Genomic DNA, 26,132 nt, shown 5'->3' with positions numbered 1-26,132 from the left:
TATAATGGACTCGGTGAAACAGATTTTAACGAAAGATCTGGTATGCAGCATGTAGCAGCAAAATTTGTCCCACAACTTGTCATTCATGATCAAAAGGAAAACCACCTGAAAGTTGTGCAAAACATGCGTGAATGTGCTACTAGTGATCCCGATTTAATGAAAAACAAATAAAATAAAATAAAATAACTGGAGATGTAACACGGGTCTATGACAATGATCCTGTGACAAAGACCGGTCACGATGAAATCCATCATTTCATTGGAAAACTCCAAGTTCTCTGTAGCAAAAGAAATGCAGGAATCACAAAGCAATTTGAAGGTCATAACTGTTTAAAGAAGATTACTATTACATAACTGTTCTTCGTAGGCTAAGAATTGCTGTTCGATGCAAGAAACTACAGCTTTGGGAAAATTCATCATGACAATACTCCAGCCCTTGCATCACAACTTACCCAGAGATTCTTGCCAAAACACAAGATCAAACTACTTCAGCAGACTCCTTAATCACCAGACATGGCTCCCTGTGATTTTTGTCTATGCACCTTCCTATGTTTAAAATTCTGCTTAGAGGAAAGAAGTCTTCAAAGAGATCAAAAGAAATGCAGCAAGATGACTTATGGGTTCACTTAAAATGACTTTGGAAAAAGCTTCCAACAATTGCTGGGATAAAACTGTTACATCAAAAGGAGTCTAATTTGAAGGGAAAAAAGTCACTGAACTATGTTAACTATTTTTGTTTTTATGAGCCAAGATTGGATATTTTTTGTTTACACCTTGTATTTTACTTCATCTGAATATAAATCTGAAGCAAGTCTAATTTTACGTTTGTTAGTATCTTTGGATATCATTCCTTTATTCTAGTATCTTACCAGTCAGTGGTTATCAGATGATTATTTTACAACCTAAAGAATTACAAATTTACACAACACTAAATTAATGGCCACTAATTATGGCTAATGAAAAGTTTTTTACAAATAAAATAAGCAAGCAATGAATAATAAAATTGTTTTTATTTGCTTAATGAATACAAGTGCCCATGTGTTACTTATAGCATGTACAAGGGATAAAATAATTTCTCACACATAAGATATCACGAGAACAGAACCGATTGAACTGATGATGATCTAAACTGATAAATAATTTTTTTATAAAATCAAAATTATTTTCATAATCCTGTTAAGAATTCAAATCATTAATAATTTTAACCGTATAAAAACAATCTTTAGAAGTTTGAAAACATTTGAACTTAGGTATAAAAAGCTGCATAAATAATAAAACTTATTAGAAAAAGGTTTATTTGTTTATTTAAGTTGGTTCATTAAATTTACACAAACAAGGTTGTAAAATAAATAAAATGAATTTCAAATTTAGTCAACTGAAATTAACTTCCATGTATTTAGACTTTAAAAATTATGTTAAGAATATATTTAAAATTAACCGAAGTAAAATATTCCAACTGAGTAACTGGTTGGTGAAACTGGAATTTAATTAATGGCCATACCTGTAAAAGAAAAAAAAAATATATATATAACTGATTAATAATTATATAAAAAACATATTTCAGTAAAAATGCTATTGAAAAATTAGCTTTTCTTCTTTTATACAGTCAATTCAGATGCTATACATGTAAAAAGATGATGCAAGGTTATAAAGCATGGTAATAACAACAAAGAATTGAATGATCCAAAAGTGAATGATGATTTTTAACAAAACAACCACAAATTGTAAAACTAGTATTAAGACACCCACCTTGTGACGTTACCGGTTGCCACACTACCCCCTCCATTCTGAGCCCTGAAGGGCTTTACCGAAGTTTGTCTTTAGACCCTCTAACTGAATACATCTCTGTTGAGATGCCATCGATGTAAATGCCTCGGTAGACATTTGAATCAGTAAAATACAAATCAAATTTTTCCTTCACATAGGCCTCAAAATGGCCATCTTCAAATCCAGCCTAACATGATTCCCTCAACCCAACTAATCGAAACCACAGACCCCGCACCTAGTCCAAAAGTTTCTGGTGTAATGGTGAGGGGTGAAGCTCTTTATCAAACTAATATGGGTAATTTTCAGACACTTTCAAAAAATAAGAATGCAAGCCTGATATTATTTTGGCAGGAATTTCTGTCAATAATCTGAAAATTAAAGATATAAGTACGTGTTTGATAAAACATAATTTGCAGTAATACACAAAATTTTTTTCTGAAAAAAATATTCAGCATTTAATTGAAGAAAATATAAATTTTCAAGACATTTGTTATGAACCTGTTGAAGAAGTGCTAATATTTATACAGTAGATTTTTAATTATTTTTATTTTGGTCAAGAAATTAGTTAAAATGTTCATATTTAAAAAATAGAACTGTTTGTATGTTGATGATTGGTGTTTTGAAAATATAACAACCTAAATCCAAAATTTCAGAAACAAAACAGCCCATACATCAAACATTAAGAATCAAAAGCGCCAATCTCCAATCTTGCTTTATTAATATAAAATTATCTACAAGGTTTCTAACATTAGGCGCACTAATTCTGTTTAATAATATCAATCTGAGAATTATTTTCATAATTATATTTAATTTTTTACATAGTTATAGTTTTTTGCTTTCTGCCAGAAAACTGGTTAAGTGGAGATTGGCAGTTTTGATACTGAGCTTCAATTGATGTAAATTAAGTCAGTAAAAAAGATACTATTTTTTAGAAATTTGCTTCATTCAATTAAAATAACAAATGTCAAGCTAGAGAAAAAGAGGTGATGTCAGAATGCAATTTAATACAGCTTTCATTTACAAATTAGCTAATTATTACAAAACATTTTCTATTCTTTTTTATTATTTTGACCAATTAGTTGATTAAATTTACAAATTTAAATTAAATTTAATGTAAATTAAATTAAATTTACAAAAATTTATTTTCATACAGCTATTTACACACTCTGCTATTTGAATTATTATTTTTGAAGTAAAAGACCACCTGAACTAATTGAATAATAGTTGCTTCATATTTCAAATGCTATGGCTGAAAGTCCATCAAAGTCAATCCATAAGTTAGCACAGCAGCAAGAAAGTGGACTTATTACTGCATATAAAGCTGTAAGAAAAGAAGTAAAACTTGTGTGTTCAAGAACTGAAACCCAGATCATGCACAAAAGAGTGTATTATTATTCTCCCACGCTGTGGCCGACAACTAAACCATATGAATTACACGAAATGAAAATTTGAATCCGGATCAGCAGTAGTAGAGTGTGCATTTTGGGTACAATCTTTTCTGAAAATACAGTCAATAGTAATAATTATTTGTACTGTTTTAAAAAACCTCATTAATCGGTTAACAGAAGTGGAAATCAGTTACGGTTGGTTAAAAGTTGGTGCCACAGCACACAAAGTGTAAAAGTCAATAACTTTTACAAAACATCCTTGGCAAATGAATCACTTGAGGAGTTTGTGGCCTTCACAATTTGCCTGATCCGACTCCCCTAGATTACTTTCTATGGGGGACAGTGTAATAAGCAGTGTACTGTAACAGACCACACATGATTGATAAACTAAAAACTGCAATAATGGCATACATATGAGACAAAGTGGCCAGTTAAAGAGTTTGAAAACAAATTGAAACAAATGCAGTGTTGTACTGATGTTGGAGGTAGTTATTTTCAACACCTTTTATAAACTATTCCAGTTGTAACATCCATTTCTATAAACCAATGAAATAAAAATACAAAGTACTAATTAAGAAAGTTTTATAATTATACATGAATAATTCCAGTGCACTTTCTGAATGTATTTTATTACATTCACTGTAGACTTGGACATGAAAATATTCTTCAGAAGATTCTAATTATTGGCGATTTCATATAAGAACACAGTTTTTATACGCAAATTTACCTGGAATTTTTACAGAATAAATTTCTATGTCCTTATATGTCTGTTTACCAGAAAATGGATCGGTTCACTAAGGCCTCCAGGCCTCACTCCATATATTGCTTACAGGATCAGATGAAAAGTGACGTTTATAAACACACTATAAGTTTAACCAACCATCTAATTTTTAACTAATTCTGCTCTCAAAGGAACATTAGGTATATTTTTGAGATTAGTACATAGATTTTAACGATGGAAATTTTTAAAATTCATTACTTTCAATTTAGTATACTAATTTTTAACCGTATCTTCAACGTTAAGTCAACAAAAATTCTTTATTTTTTCACAAATCTCAATTTTTACTCCTAATTTAATTCAAATTTCTCAAATTAAATTCTGTACAAAATTCGTTATAAAGTTTTGTAAAACAATGATTTAATAAAAGTTATTTTTGTTTTGACTATCTTAGATAACAATTATTATAGTGAAAAAGTATTAAAATAAATCTTTTTTTTTAACAGAATTTGGCCTAGAGCAAAAATCAGGATTATCTTTCAGCCTTAATTTATGTTTAAATAAAACACTTATGGCATATGTTTAATATGACTTTCTTATTTTCAGCTTTAGAATCACCTTTGAAATAAATTTCCTAAACCAGTGGAAACACCTTCATATTCTCAATCACTATAAATGAAAGCACACAAGTTTGACTTTTGGCATTTTGAATAAAATGATGCAGATAAATAAATTGTGGAATCCAACATACAGTTAGACATTACTTGCTCACTTTGGTATTTATTCTACTCAAGGAATTATAAGTAAACTTTTAACAGGTGAATTTGATAACACTTTAGTACTAAAGACATGTAAAATGAAAATCTTATCACAGGAAAATTTTTATTAACAGAACTGAACATTTAGGATTGCATGTGGGAAAAATATACAAAGAATCTTTAAAGTAATCATATTTCTTTTAAAAGTACACTTTGTTGTTAGATTTTTGGTAAGTCATCTACTTCATACTAATAAATGAAAAATTATTTATTTACAGTTTTACAAAATGTAAAATTTAACTATGCAAACAAATACACAAAAACATCCCAATATTATGAATATATAAGTAAAACATATTAATGAAGATTGCTTTTTAAAATATCAGTAATATAAAACAATTTGTAAAGCATTCCTTAACTTTTCAAATAACCGTAATTATACAGTATACAAATACATTTAGTTTTAATTTTCTGTAATTATAAATATAAAAATAATTACATTCATATCATGATAAATTTATTATATAAACTGATTTAGATTTAAATGAAGAACATCGGTGAACCATCAGTTATAACCGAACATATTTCTCTCATTTCTTGTTCATGTACTAGATTTTGTAAAGTTCTTGAACTATTAAACATATAAGCAAAAGAAATTTTTTGTTACAATACATAATATTTTAAATGTTCTCAAATTGTTTCTTAAATATACCACAAACGTTGTATAGAAAGTAAGTTTTGAACAAAGTTTAATTTGCCTCATGCAAATCATTACTTGTAAACTGAATGAAAGCCCTTCATTAAAAGGACTTTAATCCTTTAAATGTATTACTTAGTAAAATTACTGTAATTATACGAATATACAATTTGGATTGTATGTCAATTGGTATTTATCAACTCCTGATGGCAGATATAAAATAATAAAAAAGTAAAATAAGCAAAATATGATGAACTGAAAATTTGCCTGATAATTAGAATCGAAAATTATCTTGTCAATATTACAAAAATTCTGCATTGGCAGTTAATGTATAAGTCTGTATAAGCTTGACCTGATTATGTTAATCACAAGAATATAGTAGACTTGCAAGCTGAAGTTAAAGGTCAGTGCTAGCCTTGTATGATCTGCATATGAGGCCTGTTAAAAAAGCCTAATTTTACTATATATATAAAAAAAAATGAAAAAAAAAACTATTATTGAATATTTACAGCATCTTCAAAGATGTTTATTGATATTATCTTCAGTAAATTCTCAACCGCATTTAAAATGCCTGAATAATAGAGAAAAAATTTGGCTATTTTTCAAACAGATTTTGAATACGAGTACGGCAGACAGTTACAGAAGTTACTGCACTAGGGTACTTGCGTAACTACTGACATTACTGAGAGCTGCCACAATGATCTGGTCCTCACATTTACATTTATTAGTTTGGGCATGAGTTCAATGGATAACTATACTATATATATCAAATAAGTTTGTCATATTTCATATTTATTTTTTAGATTTACAAAACTTATTACTCATTTTTAAAGAAATATGGCAATAAAACAGAAGCAGACTTGGATTTTAAAATTTGACTTGGAAAAAATTTAAAATCTAAACTTTTAGTTTAGGTTATTAGTTTTTACTAGAAAAATTTAATTTAGTTATGGTACGACTTCAAAAAACCAAGTTTTTTTTTAACTTTTATCAGGGATATATATAAATATTTATATTCACATTAGTCATTTTAAGTCCATTTTGTTAGTAAAATATTAGAAAAGACTAAATGAAGAGAACAAATTAAAAAAGGTTATAATATTCTTTTTTTTAAATATTTCAAAAATGTCAAAAAAGAAACCCTTGTCAACTTTAAATGAATGACCCAGGTTTAATCTTACATTCACAATATATATTCTATTCAGGTCTATAACCTTTAATTTTCACCCAACAGAAATTAATAATTTTTTAAATTTAAATAATTTTTTGCATACTAATTCCCTTTTTCTTAAACACATCGGTAATAGCAATTTTTTTATTTTTGCTATTTTTTTTAAATTTAATTCATTAATTCACCCCAGATGTTTAAACAAAGATATTAAGAACTACATCATCTTACGATACATCATCGCATAGATTTATTTTTTCAAATATCTAAAAATGTGTAATTAACTGTTAAAATATTCATGCTGATACACTGTTTTTTTTTTTGGTAATGAAAAACAAAAAGGAAAATAGAGGACTTAAAAATAAAAGTATGATGTTGAAACACTACGTGGATATTGAAAATTAGATGGTTTGATAAACTATAATGAAGAGTTACTAAACATATAACTATCGAACTGATCGATTAATGAAAGAGCATGAATAAACTAAATGGTTCCTAGATACCATAACATACTGCACTTTTAGTGTCAACTGCTTATTCAAATATGTTCTTTAAGTTTGTTACAGGTAATTTTCTGATTTTGTAGTATAGTTTTAAAAATATGTAAAAAATAATTCAATTTTTTTTGTTTTTGTACTAGATAATTGATATAAGGTTTATTTTTTAGAGTAAAAATTATTATTTAAAATAAACTCATTCTAAAAAACAAGTTTTGTTTCCCATTTTTTTTCTCCTGAAATCAAGTGGAATTTTGAACTAAAAAAGCAAGTAATTGATTTATCCAAGACATAAACACAAATAATAAATAAGAAGAAAATAGAAAATAAAGATTAATAAATATAAGTAGAAAATTAGTAATTTCAATAATCTAAAATCTATCTGTTCTTGGCTATTCTCAATCGACAACATTAACAAACTACTTTAATTAATTGCAGATATAATTTTTTTTTAGCCAGTTTTTTAAAATTTTATTTTGTTTAATTAATAATTTTATACGCTAAGCCACAGCATTTGCAATTTTTACTTCATATTGGCTCAGATCAATCAATGGTATAATTCTCTGTCATAATAAAATTGGAAATATTTCATATAGATTTTTAAGCTGTACTTAAAAATAACTTTTTATTATTTAACAGTTCATTTTCATGTTTCTCAAAAATTTTAAATGAAAAGATATGTACACAAAAGAAAAACTTATTACATACCCCTCTAAGTAAACTCTAGCTCTGAAAGCAGCTAAATGTGCGTAATAAGTTGGAGCAGGATATGATACAGATCTTGTACAACGAGAAAATAGATGACACAAGTAATAGGTCAATTCTTCTAAGTCATCTTCTACCATGTCATTATCATCCCATAACAAATGGTACTTTGTTGGTCTTGATGTACCCTAAAATTAAATTACATAGTTACCTAAATGAACAAAATAATACACCTTACAAAATATTAACTGATAAAAAGTAATACATTAAGGTTATTGCCAACTCTTACAATCCAATATTCACACTTAAAAGAAACTGGGGATAAATGTCACATTTTTCCAAGGTCAGTTATGCCAATTTAAAGCCATTTCATTGTAAAAAAATTTATTCTGAAACTTTATACATTTTTTTATCTATATAATTATTACATGGAATTATGAAATTTATCGTAACTATACACCAGCTTTATACTCTCCTTGTATTCTTCTGCCGCTAGTCCATTTAACCACTGATTAACAGTATTTTAAAGTTCATTGTCACCTGCAAATTGCTTACCACTCAAAAATTCTTTCAATTTCCCAAATAAATGGTAATCAGAAGGAGCTCAGTCCAGACTATATGGTGGGTGATTGTAAATTTCCCATCTAAATGTTCTCAGTAAATCATGAGTCAGACCCACAACATATGGATGAGCATTATTATGCAGCATTGATTTTCCTATTCATTTTATTACGTAATAAATCCCACATAATCAGAGAAACTACAATGTAACAACTTACAGGCAATAATGCAGTGTGTACATTACTAGCGTGGTCATGAACGACACAGGTTCCAACCTTAAGGAGAGAAATTTCCCAGCGGTCTTTACTTTAGAGATATCCTTCTATATTACTCACTTGGCTGGGCATTAATGAAATGTGTCTTTCATGCAAATCTGGTGTTTGCATATCATTGATCATTATTTAAACTAGCAATTAATTGTGTACAAACAACATGAAGGGATTTTCTTGTGTTGTCAGAGATACAAAATCATCTAAATCCTTCAACTGCTACTTAATATTTTGTTTCTCAAAAACAGATGTTAATGTTCAAGGCTGTATGTCTTTTTACAGACAATTTTTTTTCAAGATACACATATTACAAGAAATTCAAAGACTTTCTTGACTAAATGGATTATCTTTAATAAAATTGTTCAGAAAGTGAAAAACTAGTGAAGCTGTATCAATGTAATTTGTGCATCAAAACAAAAGCTTGTCAAGGAAAAATCATTATAGCACTACCAGTAGTTAGCCATTTCATGTTTCTTTTACTGATGAATCTGATTTTACTTCAATGGCTAAATAAACAGTCAAACAGAATTTGGAGTTCTGAGAATCTGTGCATTCCTTATATGAGCAGTCACCTGATTCTGTGAAATATAACTTTCTCCACAGCCAGTAACATCTAAACTTCATCAATTAATGAAATTTGTATTATCCTCCATCTGATGAACAAACTCAATGATCTGTATCGTACAATTCTCTTTGGGATCTTGTCTACTTAAATAATCAATCCCATTCAATTGGTGAAGTAGAGAATAATACTCAAATTTGCGTTCTTACAATTTATAACAATGCATGTAGCAAGCATTTCTAAATGTTACAAGAAAAAATTTAATTTGTACATTTGATAGAGTAATAATAATCCTTTGATAAAATTAATATGCAGGCTACTCGGGTTGCACGAAGCATATGATCACTCTGTACAAACACAGCAGACATAATGGGAGAAGTAAGAAATACTTTTGAAATCTCATTCGTCACAATCAATTTGGAGAAATTTTTTTTTTCTCTTTATAGAAGTCTTAAAAAATACAAGGGTTATTTTTTTTTAAGGTCCGATCGGTCAGAAAATTAAAAAAAATTTTATTTGTAACAAGTACTTACATAGTTGCGCTATTTCTCTACATAGTCGCCACTCTGATTTAGACATCTTATTATTATTAATCTTTTTATTAAAATGCTTAGAAGCATTTTAATTTAAAAAATTTAGGAGACTATTAAAAAAGAAAAGATGTAAATCAAATTAAGTATTTTGTTGAATGTTCCATGTTCCCTTTTGGGTAAAATTATAAGAACTGAAATCAAGAGAAAAGATGTCTAATTCAATAGAAATAATTATATATACAAAAAACAGTTTACATACCTGAATACTAGCATGACTGACTAGATAGAAATCAAATTCTGTCGGATGTGTAATAGTTGTGTCTACAAATGTTCCAGCTGGAACATTTTTATTCTTACCGTCTTCATCTTCTCTACGAGTTGGGAAAAATCGAGTGTGATGTCGTTTTTGCACTACCAAGAATGTTATTTTCGGTTCGTATCCGTCTTCTAGGCCTTTGCAAGCTCTACGAATTGCTTGTAATTCAGACCCTAACACCTATTAGCACAACAAATAATTTTTAAGAATGTAATTTTCATTAAAAAAAAACCAGCTCATTAAACTTTTACAATGTAATGTTCACTTCATTCAATAACATATAAATAAAAACAAGTTAATTTTAAGTACTTGATAATGATGTTAACTAATGCAAAATTATAATCAAATTTATAACAGCATTAATGATCAATGATCATTTTATCATTAATGCTTCAATTCTTAAAATTATGCATTAAACAAAATATAAAAGAACAGTTAATAATCAAAGTTGTAATTTATCATTTTTTATTTTTGTTTCCTAATATTAGTTTTTAACATTTATTTTATATTAATTTTATTAATATAATTATTATTTGGATTTATTTTAACAAGCTGATATTTTATTATTTACATTAATTTAGTTAAAAAAGTGATTACATCTGGAATTAAATTCAATTACAATAAATCTTTATTATTAAAAACAAAACAGAAAAATGTTTTTTTGTAAAAATTAAAACATCTAATTTTATTACAATAAATTTAGACCTTTAAAAGTTAAAATACTTTTACTTAAATCTATTAATTTAATAAAGTACTGTATTAATTTACAGAGTTCTACACTGATATCAACACGGTGGTTTTCAACTCTCTTCCCTACATTTTCTGTCGCCAACCTAATATCTTTGTGTTCCTTGATGAAAGCAGCAGCAATAAGAATGCAAACGAACAGTCAACATTTTGCTTGTATACCTCGCATTTTATCATCCCCATAAACTATAATATAAGCAAGTAAGGTGGGTAATTTATCACCTATATAGTCTATATAGACTTCAAGAATTAACAACAGATTTAATTAATTTTTTCAAAATTTTTCATTTAGAAAAAATAACAAAATTATTCCTCTTTATAAATTCTGTTACACTGGACAACAAAATTTAATTTTTTGTTTGGTACAAGAAAGTTAATAGCTAAATCTTATTATATTTTTGATACTGATTTCAAATATGTATGTGGTTTCATTCTATATCAGGCATAGTGTTTTGGTAATTACCACTTTTTATTGTACGAAAAAAGCAATGTGGCTGTATACAATATTATACATGGAATTTCTACATGCCTAAAATCTGCTTCTTTTGAATTTTCTGATGTATTTTGCTATATGTATCAGTCCCTCTTTAAATTCTAGAAGTAGTGAGCATTCTGGGTTCGATTTTCCTTGGTGGATATTTCCTGATAAAAAGCATTCTCCTTGTTCATCATTCATGGCGCCAAGATAGGTAGGAAAAAATCCAGATGAGAATTTAAGAAATGAATCTTTAGTCACATATATCGTTTTATAGTTTTAAGAATATCAGTTGTAGTTATTTGCTTATGATTTCTAAGGAAGTTGTTAATAACCTTCTTAAAAGATTTCCACACAGCAACCTCATAGTCATTCAAACTGTCTTCAAATTCAATATCATCCATTAGTTTTCTTCTTTGTGGTCCAACAAATATTTCAATTATTTTAGCATTACTTATATTGGGGAACTTGTTTTTTAGAAAGTGAAATCCAATCCCATTACAATTCATTGCTTTAACAAAATTTTTCATTAAACCTAGCCTAACGTGTAGTGGCGGAAGGTTTTACTAGTGCAGGCTCATAATGTTCTTCTCTCCTGCAGTCAATGTTTCTCTTTTAGGATATTTTTTTAACATAGTGCTTTTCCTATTCCTGCTCTCTCACTTGCACGAAAAGCAACAAAATTTAGTAAACCAAGTAACAATACTATCACTACAACAAAAGTCTCTACAACAAATGTTTCTCACACTGAATCACATCCAAATTCATATTTTCTTATGACTTAACATGAACTGAATGAGCTAAAGGGGTCAATGGAATATTATTTTCAATATGAAGAACTGCTTTCAAGAGTCTATAAGAGTCTATAAGATGCTATTCATCTGGATGATGCATATGTCCAAAATGTCTAGTAGATTTCACATCATTACAGTAAACAAAGTCCTCTTACTAGAAGAAGAAACATTCAAATTCACATTTCTGTCATGGAAAGCGCGTATTTTAATAACTGTAATAGTTACCCTTTCAAGTCATGAGAGAATTTCTGCTTGATTCTTGGCTAAATTTAGATCATGAACAAGATCATTTAGTTCTGTCTGATTAATTAAGTGTGGCTCAATATTTCTACTTTTTAAAGTCTGGGTTTGTTTCTAAAAAGTGTTTTATTAATCACCTGATAAATATGCACCTTCAATGTGCAACCTTCAACATAAACAACTTCATCTTCGTCTAATTACAATGTTTGGTGGTACTGGAATTGGAAACTGTCTACTGTAGGGCACTGGTCTTATAGCAGAGGGGATATTTAATGTGTCTAGTCTTAGCTGTCATCCCTGATATTTTTGTTACAAAAATAGCAGTCTATAAGTGATCCTTTGGTTCTCTCAAGCCATTGGAAATGAAAATGTCATGTGATGAGATTCATTCACCTGACCGGTTAACACAGTGTTAAACATGAACTTCAGCTTCATAATCATTCTCAATAAATGAGAAGGCTAGTACTTATCCTGATCATCTATTTAAATTAAAAAAATAATTCATACAATTTTTTTATCGGTGCATAATAGTTATTCTCAGAGTTTAATGTTGCCTCACTACAAATGTAGCAGTAACTGTTTGGATGATTAATGCAACAGCATTAACATTAATGTTAACTGCATTAATACTGTTTACAGTATCACATCTCAATAAAACAAAGTTCATATATGCTACACTACATGTAGCTAATACATGTGGTTAATGGGCGACTTAATTACATTTTCAAGAAAAAGTGATATGAATCATTTTAATTACTGTGTAAATAACAATACTTATTTTTCATGGTGATTTATCAATTATGATTTATTTAGCAACTTAACTGCTGCAATATATAAACAACATACTATACTTGCACTATTAATGCACATGTACTTACTGGAAAATAGGAAGGCTTATTTAAAAAATCTAAGGCAGACAGGACAATTCTGCCTTCATATTTGGAATCAGCAGCCAAAAAATATATAAGATTCAGCGTATACTGACCATGTAACTAAATCATTGTTGAGCTTTGCTATTGTTTTCTATGAAACACTTTTTACCTAATATCATTAAAACATACCTTCCCTACCCTAAACAGAAAGCTACTTTCTAAATATATATTTCCGTATCATCAAGTGTTGTTTGCTGATAAATTGTAGACGCTTACATGGTAAAACAAAAAAACTTTTAATCGATGACTACAAACTAAGTAGTGGCCTAAACATGAATTCAGTCTAATATTGATATAGGATCTTTTATTTTTGACAAGCATAGTGGGACTGTTCCAATAGTGATTAAAAATTTTAGAATTTTTTAAGTTATATGAAAAAATATACAATCAAATTTTCCAGTACATAATTACTATTACAGAATTTTGATTTAATATGTCTTTACATTTTAATTTTAAAACTGATAAAGTGTAAACTTTCCAAAAGTTCTTTATTTTAAAGATGATACAGACTTATTCTTATTTTACAATACTGTTTGGAATGTAAAATGAGACCACATATGATTTTTTTATTACGATGAAGCAAGTTTGTTACAACACTTCAAACTCATCAGCAGACAAGTAACACATCCAATATAATTTTTCGTGCCTGTGGATGGGAGCTGAAATTTAGATGATGAAGCACAAAACCCCTATGTTTGAAACGGTTAAATTCCTTGTTCAATTTATATGATATTACTCCCATTTTCAGTTCCTTATGCTAAGTTAAGTTCCAGAACTAAGAAGTGAAAAATAAAAAACATGCTATTATGTCTACAATCAAGTATTTCACTTCAAAATAATAAATATCAATATGATTAAAGACTAATCAAAGTAATGCTTCAAATGCATGTAAACAAACTTGAACAGTACATGGCTGGTTTGTAACTGTCAGCTGCTTGTACAATTTGGTTATTATGAAATAGCAAATTCATAAACTACTATAAGTTTTTTTTTTGTCTTCAGTCATTTGACTGGTTTGATGCAGCTCTCCAAGATTCCCTACCTAGTGCTAGTCATATCATTTCGGTATACCCCCTACATCCTACATCCCTAACAATTTGTTTTACACATTCCAAATGTTGCCTGCCTGCACAATTTTTTCCTTCTACCTGTCCCTCCAATATTAAAGCAACTATTCCAATATGCCTTAATATATGGCGTATAAGTCTATCTCTTCTTTTAACTAAATTTTCCAAATGCTTCTTTCTTCATAGATTTGCCGCAACACCTCTTCATTTGTCACTTTATCCACCCATCTGATTTTTCAGTTTCCTGTGGCACCACATTTCAAAAGCTTCTAATCTTTTCTTCTCAGATACTCCGATCGTCCAAGTTTCACTTCCATATAAAGCGACACTCCAAACATACACTTTCAAAAATGTTTTCCTGATGTTTAAATTAATTTTTGATGTAAACAAATTATATTTCTGACTGAAACCTCATTTCGCCTGCACTATTCACCATTTTATATCACTCCTGCTTTGTCCATCTTTAGTAATCCTACTTCTTAAATAATACAATTCTTCTACCTCCATAATCTTTTCTCCTCCTATTTTCACATTCAGTGGTCCATCTTTGTTATTTCTACTACATTTCATTACTTTTGTTTTTTTCTTGTTTATTTTCATGCGATAGTTCTTGCGTAGGACTTCATCATCTATGCCGTTCATTGTTTCTTCTTAATCCTTTTTACTCTCAGCTAGAATTATTATCCTCAGCAAATGTAGCATCTTTACCTTTAAACCTTATACTGTTACTCCAGATATAAATTGTTCTTTAACATCAATTAACTGCTAGTTCTATGTTAAGATTAAAAAGTAATGGAGATAAGGAACATCCTTGTCAGACTCCCATTCTTTTTACAGCTTCTTTCTTATGTTCTTCAATTATTACTGTTACACTGTTTGGTTCCTGTAAATGTTAGCAGTCATTCTTCTATCTCTGTATCTGAACCCTAATATTTTTAAAATGATGAACATTTTATTCCAGTCTACATTATCAAGTGCATTTTCTATATCTATAAATGCCAAGAGCATTGGTTTGTTCTTCTTTAATCTTCCTTCACTATTAATCCGAGCCCTAAAATTGCTTCCCTTGTCCCTATATTTATCCTGAAACCAAATTGGTCTGCTCCTAACACTTCTTTCACTCTCCTCTCAAATTCTTCTGCACAAAATTCTAGTCAAGAATTTTGATGCATGGCTAGTTAAGCTAATTGTTCTGTATTCTTCACATTTAACTGCTCCTGCTTTCTTTAGTGTCATGACTATAACACTCATTTTGAAGTCTCCGATGGAACTTCCTGTTTTTATAAAAATTACACACCAGTTTGTATAATCTATCAATCGCTTCTTTACCTGCACTGCGCAGTAATTCTACAGGTATTCAGTTATTCCAGGAGCCTTTCTGGCATTCAAATCTTTTAATGCCCTCTTAAATTCAGATCTCAGTATTGTTCATCTTCTTTCATCCTCTTCTTCCTCTATTCCATTTTCTAGTTCATATCCTCCGTATAATTCAATATATTCCACCCACCTATTCACTTTGCCTTTTGTATTATAAATCGGTGTACCATCTTTGTTTAACACGTATTAGATTTTAATTTATGTATCCCAAAATTTTCCTTAACTTTCCTGTACGCTATGTCTATTTTACCAATGCTCATTTCTCTTTCCACTTCTCAACAGTTTTCTTTAATCCACTCTTCTTTCGCTAGTTTGCACTTCCTATTTATAGTATTTCTTAATTGTCGATAGTGCATTTTACTTTCTTCATTATTAGCATTCTTATATTCTCCACGTTCATCCATCAGCTAGCTGCAATATATCGTCTGAAATTCAAGGCTTTCTACCATTCTCTTTGATCTGCCTAAGTTTGCTTCTGCTGATTTAAGAATTTCCATTTTAACATTTTCACACTCTTCTACATTTTCTACCTTATATTTTTTACTCAGACCTCTTGCGATGTTCTCCACAAAAATCTTCTTCACCTCCTCTTCCTCAAGCTTCTCTAAATTTCACAGATTCTTCTGACACCTTTTCTTCAGGTTTTTAAACCCCAATCTACATATAATTATCACTAAATTATGGTCGCTATTAATGTCTGCACCAGGGTAAGCTTTGCAGTCGACGAGTTGATTTCTAAATCTTTTCTTAACCATGATGTAATCTATCTGATACCTTGCAGTATCACTAGGCTTTTTGTATGTCTATATTCTTCTATTATGATTTTTAAACTGGGTGTTGGTGTTATAATTACTAAATTATACTTCATGCAAAACTCTATAAGTCGGTCTCCTCTTTCATTCGTTTTGCTCAGCCCTTATTCACCCACTATATTTCCTTCCTTACCTTTTCCAATGCTTGGATTCCAATCTCCAACTATTATTAAATTTTCATCCCCTTTTATGTGTTTAATTGCTTTGTCAATTTCTTCGTATACACACTCTACCTCCTCATCATGGGCCTTGCAGGCATATAGACATTAAAAATCGTCTATGACGATTACTAATGTCTAAACTAATGAAATCATAAGTTCTGATTTCATCCTTATTACAATGATTCTATCGCTATGCATTTTGAAACACTCTACTCTCTTCTTGTTCATTACAAAACCTACTCCTGCCTGCCCATTATTTGAAGCCGAGTTAATTACTCTAAAATCACCTGACCAAAAGTCATTTACCTCTTCCTACCGAACCTCGTTAATTCCTACTACATCTACATTTATCTTACCCATTTCCCTCTTTAAATTTTCTAACCTACCAACCTTTTTCAGACTTCTAACATTTCATGCTCTGACTCGTAGAATGTTATTTTTTAATGTTCTGGTGATTCCTTACTTAGTAGTCCCCACCTGGAGATCCGAACAGGGGACTAGTATACCTCCAGAATATTTTACCAAGGAAGGTGCTTCCAACTTCATTATATAAAAATGCAGAGCTACATTTTCTTAAAAAAAAAAAAAAAAAAGCAGTTGTAGTTTTCCATTGCTTTCAGCTGCGCAGTACTCAGAGGATTAAGTGATGTTAATATGGCCGTTTAAGTCGTCCCGACCTACGGCCTTAACAAATACTGAAAGAGCTGCTGCCCTCTTTCAGGAATCATTCCTTAGTCTGGCTCTCAACTTAGGAATGGAGAGATGCAACCTCTCCAATATGGTTGCATCTTCAGTCCAGCTACTCTGTATCACTGAGCACTCAAGCCCCCTCCACATCGGCAAGGTCTCATTATTCATAGAGGAGTACTAAAAATTATTATGGTAATAACAATTATAAAGTATATGTGGTTAAAGTAAACATTACGTCAACAAGAAGCTGTTTTTTTATGTTTTATAAATAAATGGATAAAAGAAAGAACAGGTTACTTTCTCTCGCTTTAAAAAATATGTACTCAACAGATCAACAATTTACACAAACATTATTTTTTGAATTGTCAAATATTTTATTATTATAGTTATTACCGTGTTAATTGACCTTAATATGATATAGTTGTAAAGATCACCACCAAAACACCAAACACAGTTATATAAACATTTAATAATCTATTTATTTAATCATTTTTCATATAATCATAATATTAATCACAAACTGACGATGAGGAGAGTCCCAAAAGTTAAACTCTTAGGAGTTTATTAAATGTTTATATAATTGTGTTTGGTGATTTTCTTTACTACATCATACATATAAATATAATATATATACTCACTGCTGCAACAGAAGAAATATGATTTTAATCAGGTGACGGATGAGTAACATCAGCACCTACTATCATAACAGGTCTTTTCAAAACCATCGACCTAAACAAAAAAGGAATCAAAATATTTATGTCATTAGTTAGATCGAATATATATAAACTAACAACTGAAATAGCGCTTTAAGCATATTTTCATAAAATACAATCTGTTGTGTTGGTTTTGAGCGTCTGCCCAACAAGTAGATTTGCAATTTGAAGGAGTATGTAGGCTTCTCTAGATTAATCTAACTTACCCTAACTGGTAATATTATTCAAAGAATGGAGAGAAGTATTGTGGTTTGCTATGAAAATGTTTTTGCTGTTATAATGGGTATATTTTACTCTACAAAATACAACAGTAATACAGTTTTTATAAATCTTTTTTATTTAAATATAAATTATTTTGTTACTGCTTCTTTGTACACTCTCTAAAATACTATTTGATCCAATCTCTATTTTCTGAAGAAAATAATGGTATAATTTAGGCCAGATAAGTCATTGCAATATAAGAAAATGCAGTACGGGTTTATAGACTTTCTCCAACAAAAAAAAAGTCGATAAATATTTTCTGGTCAAATGGTCAAAGATGAGTAATAATTTATGGTGGTGGTGATGGAAATAATAAAAACAACCAATATAGTATTTATAATCTTTATTACTTTGAAATATACTAAAGTAACCTTTATTTTTACTCATACCAGTCTAATTTTAATAGACTTTATATTAAACATATAAGAAAATACAAGAGAATTCCTGAATAACAAAAGCATTAAATGCAATCAAATAAATATCTCATTAAATTAAATAATCTTAATTTCTAACTTAAAATTATAAATATATATTACATTCACATATACTGTACTGTAACAACTTATTTCTTGATTTCTAATTTAAAATATATATATATTTACTTATATATAAGTTACTACAGTGTGTGTGTGTGTACACACACACCACACTGTAGTAACTTATTTTTTGAGTGCTAACCTTTAACGATAAAAGAATTATGGATTCTGCCTGTATGTAGTCAAAGGAATGAGATACATTAAACACCATGCCACAAATTAGACAGAGCAGTAGAGTTAAAAATAGAGTTAATACTAAAATTATTTCAATATTTATTTACGTAATTCATATTTTGATAAAATAATTTTTTTTATATTACAAATCTTACAGTATTTTTAACAAGAAAAAAAAATTGACAATTACTTTATATAAAAGGCAATTAAAACAAATTTTACACCGTAACATAAAAGAAATCAATTATGTAGATATTTCTACGTATTCAAGAATAGAATTTTCATAACTAATTTGTTCACAGTGTTGTAGAAGCTGTTTAACTAAAATGGAGAAAAAAACAGAAAGCAGCATTTCAATTGAGCATTTGCATAGCTCAAATTCAGTTTGAATTAAAATCCTACCGGTTCCCTTTTTCAAAATATCACAAAAACCTTTTTTTCGCATTTTATCACTTGCAGTTGGAAAAGCGAATGGATATGCAAATATGACTGGACCGATTGTATTACTGTAAAATCTTTGTATTAATATGAATTATATAAGTAATTATTGTCAATATGACAACAAATATAATAACTAATTTATCTTACTAATAAATAAAGTTTTATTAGTAGTGATCTAGAACTATGTAGATTTTTAAGGATTTCAAGACATCTGTAGCTTCAAATGCTTTGTGTAGTTTGTTTATGTGCTTATCTAGCTCTTTACTATCTGTAGAAGAAACTTTCTTTGTACAAAAGTAACTGCTCATAATTCTGTACATTGCTTTGACTGCTGAAACATACAACAATCTCAAAGGCCCAAAGTCACCATAGATCTCCACAGCAAAACGTTTATCGGCCTCATTCAGTAATACTCTGAAGGCATTTCCTTCAAAAATGTCTTCCTTATAATTACGGAATGAGCTTTAACTTAAGACAGACACACCAAAGCCTTTTCACAACTTACAAGAAGAACCAAACATTCCAAAACAAATGATTTATATTCCCTTGTAAAATATGTAGTTTAGGAATAATGCATTTCTGAATAACATAAATGCTATCATGCTTGTCAAATAATGATGGATTAGCAATGTTGTGGCAAAACTTAGCAACATTTTTATTTTTGCTCACGGAACAAAACACTGATGTTACAATTCACTCAATTAAATGAAACAATAAGGGCATGAAAATATTGCTGTTGCTGTTTGCTAAACACTGACCGTGATTAAAATTTTGATATCCAATACAAACTTGAATGAAATGTTGTTTATGTTAGTCAATTTGAATGGCAATTTAATGTTGTCTTTTATATGAAGAACTACCCACAATAAAAATCAATCTATTGACACTCATTAGCACACTTTTATGACCTGTTGTTCCAACCTTTCAATTTGTATTTCTGCACATACTCTCGGATTCTAATGAATCGGTCCACAGAAAATTATTGGAGTAAGTACAAAATAAATCTGCTGGATGAAACATCTTACTCATGGCAGCCATGTTTATTTTTCAATCCATTATAGCTTCATAAATATTAATTTTATCAAAATGTATGTTTGCTAAAATATTAAGCCTTTTATTTTGAACAAAATGACATTTAATTTTTAAAAATCAGTTAATAAATAGCAGAGTATGGCAGAAAATGATGTAATTTTGTATCTATTTTCATGTCCTCCACTTTAGGTTCAATTCGATTAAATATTGTTTTTATTTATTGTTAATTTTGCTATTGTAAATTAGTATCAAATTAAGTAATAATTTTCTCACAATATTAGATCTAATAATTATAAAAATAAAACAACTCTCTGTATAATCTTATGTTAATTATTGTAGAACATTAGGTGTAATTTTTTTTAAAAATAAACAGTTAACTATTGTTAAAAGTTATAAGAGATGTCCAAACGTCTATTAGGAAACCTGTTTTCATATAGTTTTTTTGCTTCTGTCCTGTTGCAGTTTGCTAAACCATACATTAAATGCATGTCACACATTTCCATAAAAGGATATTCAAACTCCATGATGATAAAACAACGCAACTTAAAAAATAAACCAACAACACTGAATTTTAAACAAAACACTCACAAGTAAACAACGAGTTTAAATTACTTTAAAATTATATGGTTTTATTTTTAAATAATGTGCATGCGTTTTAACATTATTGACATGATCGTCAGCAGTAATAGTCACTGTGAAAAATTATTCAAAAGTAAAAATTAACATTAGCTGTTTTACTATCATTTTAAATTAAATTTTATTGCGAGAATTATTACTTAATTTGATAAAATTTACAATACCAGAACTAACAATAAATAAAAACAATAATATTTAACTGAACTGAATGTAAAGGATATGAAAACGGACACAAAATTGCAACAATTTTCTGCTATAACTTGGCTATTTGTTAACAGATTTAAAAAAATAAAATGTAATTTTGTTCAAAATTTTGAACAAAGTAATATGATTTTGTCTATCCGAACTTGAGAAATAAAATTTTTATACAAAAATAACATTTTGTTATTTTTGTATAAAAATGCAGGGAAAGGAGTGAAAGAAAAAATTCCATTTTTCCTAAGAATATTTTTTTTTTTGGTTTATTTTTACAAGTAGAATCCGAAAAATATACCCAGCCCAACATTTTATAAACACTCTATATCAGATTTAAAAGTAATAAAATTAAAATCATATGCACATGTCCGTTTGTTTGCCCAACTTTAGGTGATAAAATACAATAAAAAATTTTAGTGATATTTTGAAAACGGAAACAGATAGGATTTTAACTCAAATGGCTTTAATTCAAAGCTATGTAAATCCAAAAATCAAACACTGCTTTCAATTTTCTTCTGCATTTAATCCTATCACAACTTCTACAGCATCGTGTTATCTGTTATTTGAATTTATATAGAACATTATGTAACTTTTAAATTACAAAGCGTTTAAGTTTATATAATAAGGCCACGTCATGTAGTAATTTAGTTTAATTTAATTTTAGGTTACAAAACATGAAGTTAGTAATAAAATTATTACATAGAAAACTTACGTAACATAAAATACATGATTTTATTGAAAACTATGAAATAACAATGAAATTCTGTGATATTTTCTATAAAATTAATTATGCAGGCAGAAAGTAACAGAACGACCTAATCACTTATGCAATTTTCATATGCATGTAGCCTCATATTCCAATTTAGTCTTTTCATTTTAAAATATATTAAATAATTTACTTGTAAACAGATATATATGTATGTAACATTATTTCCTATGCTCATTGTTGTATAAATTATATTGATAACGGGCTGTACGTTGTAGCAGAATAATGGACTGTAGTATACATAAAATAATTACACACTGATTGATAACTAAATATACTATATTTATAAGATTAACAATATTAAACTATATTATTATGATGCAGAGGCCGTACTGGCGTGCATGCTTCCTCTTTCACTGTCAAACTCCGTTTGATCGTATGCAGAATGTTCTTAATACTAAAGCTGCCCATAGGCAGCGCTGAGTGTCTGATTATAACCCAAACATATATTATTTTTAATTAATAAATAAAATTAACTTATACACTATCAATATTATTAATTACATAATTCATTAAAAAACGACTTTTGTTGTTAGATAAGTAGTACACAATCATGGGTGTGTCAAACTAATTTAGTAAATGCTTTGTTTCCAACATGATGTGGTACTCAGTAATTCTGAGTTACCACAGTACTGCAACGATCTAAATGTCAAAAGTCATTAAAATGAATTTTATTACATCAACAACAGGGCTTTTACATATCTCTCAGTATAAACACCGATCAGCTTATCTTGAACATAAGTAAAATATCACTTATCTTTTGAAACTTTTATGACATCCAGCCCATTACTTACCTAAGATATTTGCACTGAAATATTTTTAATATTTATGGCAACTGAACATTTTACAAGACCATCCACATCCATCAGAATCCAATGTGAAAAATAACCATACAAATATACCATGATTATTTTTGGTTAAAAATAATGGGCAGATCCTTTAAAATTCTAGCTGCGCAGCAAAGAACAAGACAATTACTCACTTGCAAAAACATGTTTAATGCCGTGATAAAAATAATTAAAGAAAAATATTTAATAATCAAATTAAACGGTTAAACTTATTAAAATTACATTATCAATAAAATCAGGTCGTAGTATTAATTCTGATTAAATACACTACCATTAAAAGATCTTCATCAGTTTCTTTCAGTTCAAAAATTTACAAATAGAAACTTATAACCTGCAGTTAAAGTAAGAGTATATTAAGTTTATAAGTACATCTTTTAACTGTAAGTAAGCAAGTAAGTCAGTGAGTGAGTGAGTAAGTAATACTTTCCAAATGGATTAGCTGTTAACTGAATATTCAGTTTTATAATGAATTTATATTAAGTATAGCGAATAAACAGTACAGTTTTACAAAAAAATTATATTACATATTTGTTAAAACAAAGGTCTTATCTACTTGAAATATTAACTCGATAAAAATCATATAAAACAAAATGAATAATTTAAAACAAGGTTTCCCAAACATTTTTGATTCTTGGTGCCCTTGCTGAATCCAGATTTTACGAAAGTGCCCAATGTCAAATTGCTACAATTTGACAAATTTTACCACGGGTTAGGTAAAAATAAATAAAACCCACTTTAGATCAGAAAGAAAATGTAACTGAACAACAATGAATTGAAAATAGAAATAAAATTATAATAACTGTATATATTTCATGACAAACTGAAATTGAAATAAAATTATGAAATTGTGTTTACAAATTTTGGGAACCACTGACTTAAAAAAATTACAAATACGCTTACATTAAAGAATCTTCTCTTGTTCTAAAATCCAAATTCAAAATACACCAATTTCTTAAAGAAGTGCCTTTCAAAAATTTTCCAGCTCTCCAGACTCCTTTTAATGGTCGTCTTTTTTCTTCCTGTTCACAATGAAAAATATATAATTTCATTAACATTTCACTTAAAACAATATATTTCTTACTTAAAAAAAAATTGGATAAATTAAAATTAATCTACTCAGTGAATGGCATTGTATATAAATCAGAATGACTATGTATGGATTTTCACTTAAAGCTCTTGGATCGATGAACTAATCTAATTGATTCTTTACAACTTTGAGAAAAATTTTATGCACAAGTTTATCTAAACCTCCACAATCACATTAAAATTAGATGCATGTTATTTAAAATGTTTTACAGTGTAATCCTTTATGTAGTAGTATTATTCTAAGTCTATGACTGAATCACGTGCAAGAGAAAGTTATGCAGTTCCTGCAAATTAAACTTAGAAAATAGAAATTTCTTGTATCAACATCGTCGGGTTGAAAGTTCTTAAGATATTTAAAGTACCCTGAAAAATAGAGTATATTAAACACTATTCTAAATCAAGAGTACATTTTATTTCACAGCATCATTTATTATGCATAGTAACACTATGCACTACAAAATAATGTGGTCTATAAATAGCTAAAAAAACATGCATGTTTAATAATTTTTTTTTTTTAGTAAGTAAAAAAGGTTTTAATTTCAAATTTTTGTCAATTTTCTGATTGGGTCTGATTTTTATTTATACAGATAACGCATGAGTGGCATAACATGCCGACCATGTTCTTCATACCCTTTTGTTAAGTAAGACATGCTGTTCACAAACATTCATATATTTATAATTTTTTTCAATACTATTACTTCTCATAATTTTATATTTCTTTGAACAGGTTGAACCTACCATTGAGAATATTTTTAATAAAGAAAATTAAAGGTGTAGATGTCACAACAATTTTTTTTCTCTATACATGTTATTATAACCATATATTGATCACTTTTTTTTTTTTTTTTTAGAATGTAAAAACACAAAGTTTGCAAATGCTGAATAGAATTTGACTTAGCGCTATGAAAAAAAAAAAAAAAAATGAATGTAACTACCTGACACAGCACTGGTTAAGACAGTAATGCTGAATTTATGAATAGTGTTGATTCTTATTTCAACAATAAACATTCATCAGAATTTATATTAACACTACAATTCATAATTATACACAATGATATGAAGTAAGGCTGAAATATATACTTATAAATGAAAATAGTAATAAGAGATCAAATTCTCCCACTATTCTGCCAACGGTCATGATGCAGTTTCAGGACTTATAGTTAGTTGACAAACAGTTCATTAAATTGAATAATATTAAAAAAATGAATATTTATAAGTTATATTTTTTAAGCGTTCAAAATTATATTCCATGAAAATTCATTTTGATTTTCTTGAAACAGATTTGTTTTCGAATAATTTCTCAAAATTATATTATATGTAATTTTCTTTTAAGTTTCTAAATGTATAATCCAAACATAAGAAATTATGTTTTAAAAATTTTATCAGAAAATAATGGATATAGTGCGGAGATCCAACATTTTGAAATCCTTCAATTAAAATATTACACTCTTAAAAAGCATTTGTTCTATGAGTAGCGATTACAATAACGCAATATGACGATTTCAATTTATGGTAAACTTGAGAAATTCTTTGGGCAACAAAAAATAACTGGAAAATAAAAAATTTTTGAACCTGTATTTACAAGCATTTTTTATTTTAACTTATAATGCTCCTAAAGTATATACATTTCCTCACAGGACACACATTTATAAAAAATTTATCAATAGCTACCCCTCGCAGCTTTGACGAATAATAAGTCTTAGATTTGATGAGAAAGGGGTAAAATGAAAGCCTTTTGGTGAAATGTTATCACATAAAAACAACTGCAAATGCATCACCAATAATGCACTGACATTCATATATTATTGTTGACCAAAGTTCCATTTATCAAGCAAATGTAGTATATATGTATGGTGATAAGAGCTGAACCCATTTAATAATGTCTGAATTATGAAGATTTAAATAAAATAATAATAATAATATCCTTATGTAGCTAAACTCTCTCTCTCTGAAATATACAATCTAAGTTTCACATCCAGGGCAGTAAAACAGCTGTTATACATTAAATTCAAGTACAGCTAGGCAATAATGTGACTTGCTGATATTTCAGGAAATGAAAGCACATAACTAGATGGCATAAAATAGTTCAAAATTCAGATATAATCCCTATTCAAGTAGCAGATGTCAAAAATTGCCTAACCAATATCATCACAAACACTTGGAACAAAGAATGGAGAAGATTAAATACCAAATTGAATGTAATCAAAATTA

The 26,132-nt window shown here is 28.5% G+C and overlaps 1 long non-coding RNA gene and 1 pseudogene across 1 annotated transcript; both read right to left on the bottom strand.

Annotated features, from left to right (window-relative positions):
• Positions 1 to 1,277: 1,277 nt before the first annotated feature.
• LOC142324740 (uncharacterized) lies at positions 1,278 to 2,120 on the bottom strand. The gene is made up of 2 exons (XR_012756375.1): positions 1,749 to 2,120; positions 1,278 to 1,500 (listed from the first exon to the last, which is right to left on the bottom strand). It is a non-coding gene; the product is annotated as an uncharacterized LOC142324740 (long non-coding RNA).
• Positions 2,121 to 5,126: 3,006 nt separating this feature from the next.
• Positions 5,127 to 26,132, bottom strand: part of LOC142324711 (protein argonaute-2-like) — an 87,676-nt pseudogene continuing 66,670 nt past the window's right edge.

The sequence above is a fragment of the Lycorma delicatula genome, chromosome 5, assembly GCF_047948215.1.
Source record: "Lycorma delicatula isolate Av1 chromosome 5, ASM4794821v1, whole genome shotgun sequence".
Taxonomy (NCBI): domain Eukaryota; kingdom Metazoa; phylum Arthropoda; class Insecta; order Hemiptera; family Fulgoridae; genus Lycorma; species Lycorma delicatula.
The sequence above is the reverse complement of the archived record's forward strand: the minus strand, read 5'-3'. Positions and strand labels throughout refer to the sequence as shown.